The following is an 11,957-nucleotide window of genomic DNA, read 5'->3' on the forward strand; positions in this document are numbered from 1 at the left end:
AACAAAAAGAGACACAGGTTCCCGTGCCGCTGATAAGGATAGAAGCGGTCACAGAAGAACACACAGCAAGTGGACACAGAGAACAGACAACTTGGGGGGGAAGAGAGAAATAAATCAATAAATATTTTTTTAAAAAAACAAACCTCGATGGTTCAAACTGAAAGTAGAGCATCCTCCTTGCTTCTGAAATGGAGCCCACCTTCTACACTGGGAAGTGAATGGAGATAAAGCCTCCTCCATCGCGCAGCGCCTTCTTCTTTGCAACCTGATCCCCTTTCTCATTTTCTTTTTCTGTTCTCCGCAGTGCCCAGCTCTGGGCCAGGGACAAAGGGACGTTACATCAATTCATACTGAAGTGTTAAAAACAATGTAGGAGAGACTTTGCATCTGAAAGAACTTTAAGGAAGAGTTTGTAAGTTTTAACTAAAAGAATATATTTCTCTCTCTTTTTTTTTAAGATTTATTTCTCTCCCCTTCACCCCAGTTGTCTACTCTCTGTGTCCATTGCTGTGTGTTCTTCTTTGTCAGCTTCTGTTGTTGTCAGCAGCACCGAGAATCTGTGTCTCTTTTTGTTGCATCATCTTGCTGTGTCAGCTCTCCACGTGTGCAGCACCATTCCTGGGCAGGCTGTGCTTTTTTCGCATGGGACAGCTCTCCTTACAGGGTGCACTCCTTGCGCGTGGGGCTCCCCTACACAGGACACCCCTGAGTGGCAGGGCACTCCTTGCACGCATCAGCACTGCGCATGGGCCAGCTCCACACGGGTCAAGGAGGCCCGGGGTTTGAACTGCAGACCTCCCATGTGGTAGGAAGACGCTCTATCCGTTGAGCCACATCTGCTTCCTGAACCACTGAGGTTTTGATGTTCTCTTTAGTTCAAGGGCTATGTGGCTCTAAGAGGGAAGAAAAACCACAGTTAATAAGAATAACCAGCATGTTTATTGATCCGTTTATTCGTGTTCATTGAATGCCTGCCATGTGCCAAGCACGACCCCTGGCAGGCCTAGCCCCTAGCTTTTGTGGGCATGGGGCAAGAGCACAAATGGAGACCCCTGGGTTGTGCTCCACTCTCCTTCTCCTCTCAGCCCTCCTTCACCTGGCGGCAAAGCCCTGACACCCCAGCCAGCCTGCCTGAGCTCTGTTCACACCCGCTGGTGACAAGACCAAGGAGCCTGGGCCGGGAAGCGGGCTCAGGCCCATTTCACTGAAAGGTGCCGGCCCTGAGCGGGGAGTGGGCTCCGTGTGGGCACATCTCCTTGGCCACACAGGACTCGCCTGGTGCCACGGGGCCAGGCCAGAGGAAAGCCAGAGAGGACCCCGGAAAGCTTGCTGGGGTGTCAGCGCAGCACGGAGGCCAGGGCTGAGCATACAGCAGTGGAGAAAATGAATAAGAATCTACACCCGCATGGCTCTTGCCTCCCAGTGGAGGGAGACGGGTCACAGACAAATATCTGAGTATATAAGTAAACAGCTAAGTGTGTAGCATGCTCAATACTGATAGGTACCCTGGAGAAAAGAAGGGGGCTAGCGAGAACAATTTTAAATACCGTACAGTGAGGGCAGAAGGAGGTGAGGGGGCGAGCCAGGCCGAGACCCGGGGAAGAGCGGTTTAGCAGAGGAGATGGGGGAGCTCCCCAAAACGGCCCTGGAACAGAGTGATGCGCTCAGCAGGAACCGCCTGCCGGCTCTCAGGTGGTTCCAGGTGAGCTGACTCCCGGTGCCCCCTGCCTCCCAACCTGGCTCATTTAAGACTCTGAAGACACCTAAAGACGCAGTGTAAGGGCGCTGAAGGCAGGAGCCGGTTTCCCGAGACGGTGGACGAACGCGCCCCTCCTGATGTCCTCTTGGGCAGTCAATCAATGAATGCTCGTGGGCGAGGCATCGGCCACCACCCTCCCTTGTCTCCACTCCCAGAAACGGCGCGACGCCCCAAGCCGGGGAGGAGCCCCTGGGACCCGAGGGAATCTGGCTGGGAGCAGGTCAAGCGACAAGTAAAAGGTGCCTGGGGAATTTTGCTGTCACGTGTTGTTACGCTCCTGTTACCACCAGCCCGGGGACTGGAGCCACCTAACCGAAGGAAGTTAGTGGTACTTTTTTTTTTAGTTATTGGTACACTTAATGTGGATTTTCTCCGTTTTTTTTTTTTACTTTTGTTTTTATTTATTTATTTCTCCCCCTCCTCCCCCCGCCCCCGTTGTTTGCACACGCCGTCTGCATCAGCTCGTTGAGAGCTTGTCTTCTTTTTGGGAGGCACCGGGCTTGAGCCACCTCCGCTCTCTTTCTTAGGGCCAGGGAAAATTAGAGACCTAAAAGAGAGTACACACGTTTCCTGAAATTAACTGGAGATATTAAGATCTGCCTTTCGTGGGGATCCGGCAGCGACTGCTCCTTCCCAACGTTGCAGAAGCCCCGCGCAGCGGTGGAACGTCCCTGATTTATCTCGTTGCACCTCCCGTCAGGAGCGAAGCCAGCAGCCCTTCCGCTGTTCCTGGGGTCATCCCTGACCTTCTGCCTCCACTTATCTCAGAGCTGGAAGTCTCTCTCGAGTGTCAATCATTGCCCCCCCCACCTCCCGCCCCCCCAAGCCCCCAGCCCCTCAGTCTCCACCCTGCTACCCGCCCCCAGCTCCCCAGACCCCCGGCCTCCACCCTGTCTCTGCAGTCCCCCCAGGCCTCCCAGTCTCCACCCTGCCCCCCAGCCCCCCAGACCCCCAGACCCCAGCCTCCACCCTGTCTCCCAGTGCCCCCAGCCCCCCAGCCCCCAGCCCCCCAGCCTCTACTCAACCCTCCCAGTCCCCTAGGCCCCCAGCCTCCACCCTGTCCCCCAGTGCCCCCAGGCCCCCAACCTCTACCCTGCCCCTGCCCCCCCAGGCCCCCAGCCCCCCAGCCTCCACCCTGCCCCCCAGCCCCCCAATGCCCCCAGAACCCCTGTCCCCCAGTGCCCCCAGCCCCCAGCCCCCCAGCCTCCACCCTGTCCCCCAGTGCCCCTAGCCCCCCAACCTCCACCCTGCCCCCCCACCCCTGCCCCCCAGGCCCCTAGCCCCCCAACCTCCACCCTGTCCCCCAGTGCCCCTAGCCCCCCAACCTCCACCCTGCCCCCCCACCCCTGCCCCCCAGGCCTCTAGACCCCCAGCCTCCAACCTGACCCCCAGTATTCCCAGTCCCCCTGTGCCCCCAGCCCCCCAGCTGCACCCTGTCCCCCAGTGTCCCCAGCCCCCCAGCTCCACCCTGTCCCCCAGTGTCCCCAGCCCTCCAACCGCCACCCTGCACCCCACACCGCCAGCCTCCCCAGTCCCCCAGCCTCCCCATTCCCCCGGCCTCCCAGTCTCCACCCAGCCCCCCAGCCCCCAGCCCCCCAGCCCCCCTCCTGCCCTGGCCCCTGATAACAAGCCTCTCCCAGCAGGCCAGGCCTGCCCGTGTGGAATGTTCAGCTCAACGCTGGGTGCAGATGAGAGCCAAGCCCCCCTCCCTTCACCCGCGCCCACATTCCACACCTCCCTCCAGCTGGGGGGGCGGCTGTCGTGCTCGCCCCCCAACTCCGCTGGACTTCGCCCAGGCTCGTGGAGAGGCGAAGCCCTTGGTTCCAGGCCCCCTGGGGCTCCGGGCTCCCTTCCTTGCTGGCCCCTGCCAATCTAAATTTATGTTTTTCTGAATAGTCTCATGCCCTGCTTTTATTTCTCTCTCACTAAAAAACAATGGTTTTTTTTCCCCTTGGCCCAGGCTCTTTTCATGCCACAAGTCCAATATTTCTTAATCAGCTGGGTTCAGGCCAGTTTGCAGTGATTGGTGATACAGAAGCCATTCCTGAGCCTTGGGCAGTGGCAGGGTGGGGTGCAGGACGTCGGGCTGGAGGGCAGGGTGAGGGGCAGCCCTTGACCCCCGGCAGCCGTCGTCAGCCAGAGAGATGGTAAGAACAAGTGGAAGGTTCCACTGGGAATGGACCGGCAGAGGCTGGCAATGCTCCTTCCATCCGATTGTCCAGCTCTTAGTACAGAGAGGGACCCAAGGACAGGAAGCCCAGCTGGAAGGAAGTGGGAGTGCTTCTTGGGGAGGAGCTGTAGACACAGGCACAGGGTCAAGGTCCAGAGCCCATAAGACCCAAACCCACCGCACCCAGCCAGGATGAGTGCCCAGCAGGTCCTCCAGTGGGCCCCTGGTCTCTGATCTGAAACTCAGAGACTTTCCTTCTCTGTGCTTTCTTGTCTCACCTGTCACCCTGGAGTTGTGCAGCGCTGCCCGCCTCCCCGGCCCCTGAACCTTGGCTCGAGTGTGATACACGTTTGACCGTCGACCCTTCTTAGGAACAGCCTCGAGGAATTGCTTCAGTTACCCTCGCACTGTGCATTCCCTTGTCTTCTGGCACGTGTGCCTTGTTTGGCCTTATCGCTGCTCAGGATGGAAGGAGGGAAAGAGCTCTAAAGAGAGGATTGGGGGTTGGCCACAGGGTAGCGTTCACGGCAGTTCATGTCAAGCCATGTTCACGTCTTCCAGGCTCGCTCACAGCCAAGTCGGGCCCTGGGCTTTGGGGACACCCAGCCTCCCTCCACAAAAGGATCCCTGAGCACGCAGGGTGCTGACAGCTCCCCATGCCAACCAGCTTACCAGCTCCCAAGATCTTATCTTGCCCTCTGAGAGGAGCTGGGGCACATTTTGAGGACTAAAATGTCTTCTGACCCAAACTTTGTCTTCACTGGAATACAGTTGTTGTTCTTCCATAACTGATTAGTAAAGAATGCTCTCTGATTAGCAGTGGGACCCCCCCCCCCCCCCCCAGTAAACATTGCCTTGAAGCAAGGAGACATCAGTGTGATAGGATCCAGGGGAGGGTTTCTTCAGCACACACATTTGAAGGCTTGAGCTTTGAAATGTGTGACTAAGTGGAAGGACCAGAAGGGGCAAAGCAGGAGAAAAAAGAAGGCAGCGAAGTGATCAGGATGCAGAGTCAGACATCACTTGGTTCCTTCCTGCTTTGTGAAAAGACAATCTATAAAAGAGAAGAAAATATTTGTAAAACACGTATCCGATAAGGGTCTGGAATCCAGAATACATAAAGAATATTTACAAGTCAAGAACAAAAAGACGAACAATTCAATTTCAAAATGGGCCAAGGATTTGAACATTCTCCAAAGAAGATATACTATGGCCAACAAGCACATGAAAAGAAGTTCAATATCATTAATCACTAGGGAAATGTAAATCACAACCACAGTGAAACACTACTTCACACCCGCTAGGATAACTATAATAAAATAAAAATTAAAAAAAGGAAAGTAAGTGTTGGCAAGGATGTGGAGAAATTGAAACCCTTGAACATTCCTGGTGGGAATGTAAAATGGTGCAGCTACAATGGAAGACAGTTTGGTGGTTCCTCAAACAGTTAAACCTAAAATTACCATAGGACCCAGCAATTCCACTCCTTGGTATATACCCAAAATAACTGAAAACAGGGACTCAAACAAATGCTTGTACAGGACTGTGCACAGCAGCAACATTCCCAATAGCAATGAGATGGAAACAACCCAAACACCCATTAATGGGTGCATGTGCAAGCAAAGTGTGGTGTATGCGTGCAATACAGTATTACTCAACCATTAAAAGGAATGAAGTACCATTACATGCTGCAACATGGCTAGACTTTGAAAACATTATGTCAAGTGAAAGAAGACAGGCACAAAAGTCACATATTGTGTGATTCCATACATCTGAAATATCCAGAATAGGGAAATTTATCAGAAACAAAGAGCAAATTAGCAGTTTCCAGTGGGCAGGGGAACTGGGTACTGACTGCCTAATTGATATGGGGTTTTCTTTAGGGGTGATGAAAATGTTTTAGAACTTGAGGTGTACAATTTTTAAAAAATGAATGAATGAAGAACTGAATCGATACAGAAGTACTGACCTTCGAGAATCTGGGGGAAGTTCAAGGTCAAGATGAGTGTTAGTTTGATGTCTCTACGTGTCCCTAGCATCTCCATGGAAGTACATGGGAATAAAAGAGTTAAGTCCCTTACAAATACACAGGACAGAGACACAAGGTGACGAGGGACGTGGTGCCAGGCCAGGAGCTAAGCCAGCTCCATTGTGTAAGAAGCAAGTTGGCCCGAAAAGTAAAAGGCCGATTTTACTAACTCCCGTACTGATTAACTTCCTAGTTAACAATTTACACCTCCCAGCAGAGAAACCTGAAAACTGGCAATGTCGATTGTGCCATTGTTTTGGATCCTCCTGTATTTCTGAAACGCTCACCACGTGACACGTGGACACATCGGCAAGGGAGGTACATTTTGAAGTACTTACCTAAATTTAGAGAAAATATATGGAAGTAAAATCCCCTGGCTGACCTGCGGCGGGGTCAGGTGGTCAAGGCGAGCTGACCCCTCTGACCATCGGCGGCTCCGAGAAGGTCCTCACTGAGGTGGAGACTCTCCAGACGTGACTGCCGTGGACCGCAGTCGCCCACGTATAGCTGGGGAGCCTGGTTGACCGGGAGGTGCTCCGGGGAGTTTTGCCTTGTCACTTCCTCTTTAAACACAACAGAGAAGTCCACTTGCCTGGTATTCTGGAACCCTGCCCACTCTCCCTGCCCCAGCCAGCTGTAAAATTCACCCAGGGATCAGGAGCAATAGACTCTAGTCCAAACCTACACGGGGGGATCCTGCCAGATAGAAGGACTGCCATCGATGACTTCTTGAATTGCCCCTGAGACTCAGTCCAAGCCCTGAGAAGAGGGCACCCCAATCCCAGTGCTGGTTCTGCTGAGCGAGCTGAGCGGAGGGAATGAGGCAGAACAGAGGCTCAGCCGGCCAAGGGAGCTGCAGGGCTCAGTTACCCATTGCTGCACAATCAGTTGCCCCAGAACTTAGCAGGTTACAACGACAGTCTATCATGACTTTTTCTGCTCTGTGTGGCACTGGCTGAGGTCCGTCAATGGTTCTTGGCTGGTGGGCGGCCTCCCCTGGAGGGCCTAAGGCGACTGCCTCGCATCTCTGGAGTCTTGGTGGGTGTATTAGTCAGCCAAAGGGGTGCTGATGCAAAATACCAGAAATTGGTTGGTTTTTATAAAGGGTACTTATGTGGGGTAGGAGCTTATAGATACCAGGCCATAAAGCATAAGTTACTTCCCGCACCAAAGTCTTTTTGGAGCAAGATGGCTGCCGATGCCTGGGAGGGTTCAGGCTTCCTGGGTTCCTCTCTTCCAGGGTCTTGCTTCTCTCTGGGTTCAAGGTTCCTGTCTTCTTGGGACTGGCTTCTCTTTCCTCTGTGAGCTTACTTCCCGGGGCTCCAGTTTAAATCTTCAGCATCAAACTCCAACATCAAAACTCCAATATCAGAAACCCCCAACTCTGTCCTTTGCCAGGTCTTATCTGTGAGTCCCCATCCACCAAGGGGTAGAGACTCAACACCCCAATCTTAACTCAATCATGCCCAGATACAAATTAGATTACAAGCATAATCCAATATTTCTTTTTGGAATTCATCCATAATATCAAACTGCTATAGTGGGCTTGGTTGGAACTGCCCACCCAAGTGCCATCACGTGGCCTTGGTGGCACAGTGGTCTCAGGGTGGTCAGACTTCGTTCGTGGCAGCTCAAGGACTCCAAGGAAAAGTGTTTCAAGAAACCTAGCTTCCTATGGCCTTGCCTGGAAAGTTCTAGAACGTTGCTTCTGTGGCATTCTGCCAGTTAAGCAAGTCACTCAGGCCAAGGCAAGAGGCATTAGAGTCCGCCTCTCAATGGAAGGAGAGGCAGAGAGGTGCGGCCATCCTTAGCCTCATCCTTCTGAGAAGGCAGGAGTTGCTCCTTCCACTGGAGAGGACCACCCCACGTGCATCCTCTCACTTCTCCAGCAGCAGGAAGGAGGCCGGGTGTGCCAGGCTGGCCTGGGGCATGTCCTGCTCACCCGTCCCTGGGGACTGAGAGCTGCTCAGACATCGCAGTGGAGAGCGTGCGGCTTTCTCTGAAGTGGACCGCTCTCTCTAACCTCTCTTCCAAAGCTTCCAGCTTCCAGCCTCTCTCTTCTGCAAATCCTTAAGCCTCTGGAGGTTTGGAAAAACTGGAAATGCTCTTCCTAGCAACAATGCATTAGACTTGGTGAAGAAAACGAATATGCACCCAACATCTGGCACATCCGACAAGCATTCAGGGCAGGTCTTTCTTCCCATGCTGCAGATGTGTTATTCCAGAAGCTTCTCTGCTGTGCGTTTTCAGTTCCTAAACACTGTTAAGCAAGATCGTGCGTGAGGACAATCTCTTCCTTCCCTCAGCCACAGGGCAAGCACAGAGCTGGCTCCTGGCAGTGCAAAGAAGGAAAAGCACCACGTGGTCCCCTCCCACTAAGTGGCTTGTAGGTGATAGCCATCACCCAGCACTTCACAAAGAGCCTCTCAAAACAACCCCTGAGTCGGGACTATCGTTTAACCTCACTTCCCTGAGGAAGGCACCTGAGGATCAGGGAGATTGGACAACTGAGGATCAGGGAGGTTGGACGACTCACTTGAGGTCACACAGCAGAAAGGTAGGTCCATGACGAGAACCCAGGTGAAGCCTTCTGCCTCCAGAGCATTTGCTCTGGCTGATCCTACAATCCCCTGTCTGGGACAAATGCTTCTCAGAAAAGAAGCAAGACATGCTTCGGGGTGTTTTCGGCAAGGTTTACTCAGGGTAAACCTTGGCCCTCTGTCACTTCGTTTACTGGAGCTGAGGAGGGGGCCGTGGAAGGGGACAGTGGGCGGGGATCTGCCCACAGCCGCCGGCCCAGCTTTTCCAGTTAAACTACAACTTCTCCAGACCCAATTGTCTTATTTGGCACTTTTGAAAAGCATCCATCCCCTCTGGAGATGGGTCTGGCAATATATAACAAGAGCTATAAAACTGTTCCTACCCTTTGGCCCAGCAATGTCCCTTTTGGAATAGACCCCCAGGAAATACACGAAGGAGAAAAGAAAGCAAATAGTCCAAAGAAGTTTACAGTAACACCATTCATAACAGTGGAAAAATGCGGCAGACCCAATGCCCAAAATTGGGAAAAGGTTACGCAAACTGTGGGACATGAAGACAATGGAATGTTGTGCTGCTTTTAAAAGGGATTGAGTTAACAGATTCGGGTGATCCATTAAGTGCACACGTAAGATGATGTTTAGAGAGAGCCGTGCGGGAATGAACGCTCTGGCTGCAAATCTACATCAGGCTGCATGCTCATTGAAAATGATCCCAAGTGAACAGAGAGATGCAGCTAGCTGGTGATCTAAAGGTATAGCTTTTTTTTTCTTCTAAAGCTCACAGTGTCACAAAAACTCAAAATTTTGATTTGGGGCAAGAGAGTGGGGGGGAAAAACATCCATTCTACCCTCTTGCTCGTGGAGAGGGAAGAGGGCTCTCCTGATCTGAGGCTCAGAGGGCATCTGCGGTGTAATGTGTCCCCAAGGAGAGGCGCCCCGCGTTGAAACCTCAGCGCCGCGCAGGGTGAGGCCGGGTGCCAGCCCACGCACCGGGCCACGTCTGCACAATGACACGTAGTTCGAGGCTGCACCTTCAGGGGAGACTGACAAACGAGAGCTCACTTCAAGGAGGGTAACTGGAGACCATGGAAGATGGGAGGAAACCTTGAGCAGGCTGAGCCGTCCAGCCGGCAGCAGAGAGCTTCTCACGCAGCCAGGCGCTCTCTTCTAGGCCTAGGGAAGCGCTCAGGTGGAAGAAGTCTAGACCTTTTGGGGATGGGGAAGCACCAAGACCTACGGGCAGGCCTTCCAGAGCAAAAGTTCAAGTCCACGTGCAGACCAGAGCCCCTCCAAGGAGGCAGGGAGCTCCATACCACTAGGAGTGTGCAAGCAAAGGGTGTAAGACTTAACCAACCAACGGCTGGGCTTCTGTGACTCCGCACTTGGACTTTCACAACATAAATGGGTTAATGCTTCAACCAGGAGACCCACTGCCACTGATTCATGAGGACTTGGAGGGAAAACGTACGAGAAAAATGGAATATTCTGTCCCTCGTACTAAGATAATTCCACTGTCCCACCGTCAGCGGATCTTGAATTTTGAGCTGTTTTTCTAGGACTGGTCACAGTGTGTGCAAAGTGATGCTACAGAGAACCACAGACTGCTGTGGGGCCAACCTGCTTTTCACATTTTTTCCAGGAAGTTAACCATTAGAGTGGAGCAGCACCTGTGATCTTTGGCCTCATCAAGCAATCCCCTATTTGTGTCCTCCAGTCAACAGCTAAGGCTCTTGGAGGAAGGTGAGAAAGTATAAGCCACGGTCTCTGCTGTCAAGAAACTTATATTAATGCAGCGCTCTAGGCTAGTGGTTTCACACACGTTTTCATCATGAACCCCATCAGTAAAAAAAAAAATGTGAGCATGTTATGTTCATGTACCAATTTATATATGAATGACTGTCAGAACATGTTACAGATTCATAAAAAGCTTAATTTCCTTCTTATCTGTAGATAAAAATACATAAATAGACTTTCTAATATTTTCTTTCCAAACCCTTTGGGACATTTTGCTCCCCTCTGGGATGTGAACACTCACTCTTGAAACCATAGCTCTTGCCAACTAAGAGCTACGTCTGCTAACATTGTACAAACCGTGATCAGAGCAAACACATCGCGCTTAGGGATACAGGCAGCTCATAAATAACATCACCGCTGAAAAATGTTTAGGTTTATTTGTAGATACTGGAGGTGTGGTTTGAGCAACTTTTCCCAAGTCGATTTAAAAGTACTATAGATAAAATCTTATAATGAAATATATGCAAGTACACAAAGGAATAAATAAGAAGCTTTAAAAAATGAGAGCTCTCGTCTATGGATTTCAGTAATGCTTAGAACTTAATGATTGATTCGATATTTTTTAAGAATCTACTATGTGCCAAGTAGCCACTTTGTGGTAGGGGTTACAAGGAGGGGGGGGGGTGAGCTGGGACATCAGGCAGAAGGACCTTGAGCTTGTGGAGATAATAAGCAGAGGTATGGAGCAGAAAAGAAACACACACGCAAACACATGTCTATTTACAAATGGTGATCTGTGCTATGAAATAAACAAGCAAGCAGATGTGACAGAGGGGCTGAGAGGAGGGACGGGGTGGCTGCTTTAGGTAAGATCCCCAGGCAGGCCTCTCAGGGAAATGGCATTTTTGCCAAGTGTTGAAGATTGAGGTGAGAGTGCCATGCAGGGGTGGGGGACATAAATGACACGTTGCCTAGCACAAAGTGTGATACCAGAAATCCCCTGAACTGAAGGGCAAACTTATACTGGTCTTCAGCACCCCAGAGACCACATGCCCATTTAAAATGCCTTCTGCACAGCTGAGAGCCGAGCTTTGCTGATGGCAGGTGCTGGGTATAGCAAGTGACAAGCACCTGGCTCTGAGAACCGGGGTTCTACTATTAGGCAATTGATGTCCCCATTCAGTGCAGCAGGTAGGCCCCCCATGTTCTGGCTTCCTGGCAACTATCAGGGATGGACTCATGATCCCCCAAAAGACATGTTCAAGGCTTAATCCACATTCCTGTGGGTGTGAACCTGTTCATCAATAGGACCTTTGGGGAAGCAGATTTGGCCCAATGGATAGGGTGTCCGCCTACCACATGGGAGGTCCAGGGTTCAAACGCAGGACCTCCTGATCCATGTGGTGAGCTGACCCATGCACAGTGCTGATGCGCGCAAGGAGCGCCCTGCCACGCAGGGGTGTCCCCCACGTAGGGGAGCCCCACGTGCAACGAGTGCACCCCATAAGGAGAGCTACCCCGTGCAAAAGAAAGTCCAGCCTACCCAGGAGTGGCGCAGCACACAGGGAGAGCTGACGCAGCAAGATGACACAACAAAAAAGAGACACAGATTCCCTGTGCCGCTGACAAGAATAGAAGCAGACACAGAAGAACACACAGTGAATGAACACAGAGAGCAGACAACTGGTGGGGGGGGGGTAGGGGAGAGAAATAGATAAATTTTTT

General features: G+C 52.0%; 1 long non-coding RNA gene across 1 annotated transcript; it reads right to left on the reverse strand.

Moving 5' to 3' along the window:
* Positions 1–1,500: 1,500 nt before the first annotated feature.
* Positions 1,501–6,857, reverse strand: LOC131276550 (uncharacterized). Its single transcript, XR_009184005.2, has 3 exons — positions 6,297–6,857; positions 4,208–4,983; positions 1,501–2,306 (listed from the first exon to the last, which is right to left on the reverse strand). It is a non-coding gene; the product is annotated as an uncharacterized lncRNA (long non-coding RNA).
* Positions 6,858–11,957: the final 5,100 nt, after the last annotated feature.

The sequence above is a fragment of the Dasypus novemcinctus genome, chromosome 29, assembly GCF_030445035.2.
Source record: "Dasypus novemcinctus isolate mDasNov1 chromosome 29, mDasNov1.1.hap2, whole genome shotgun sequence".
NCBI lineage: Eukaryota > Metazoa > Chordata > Mammalia > Cingulata > Dasypodidae > Dasypus > Dasypus novemcinctus.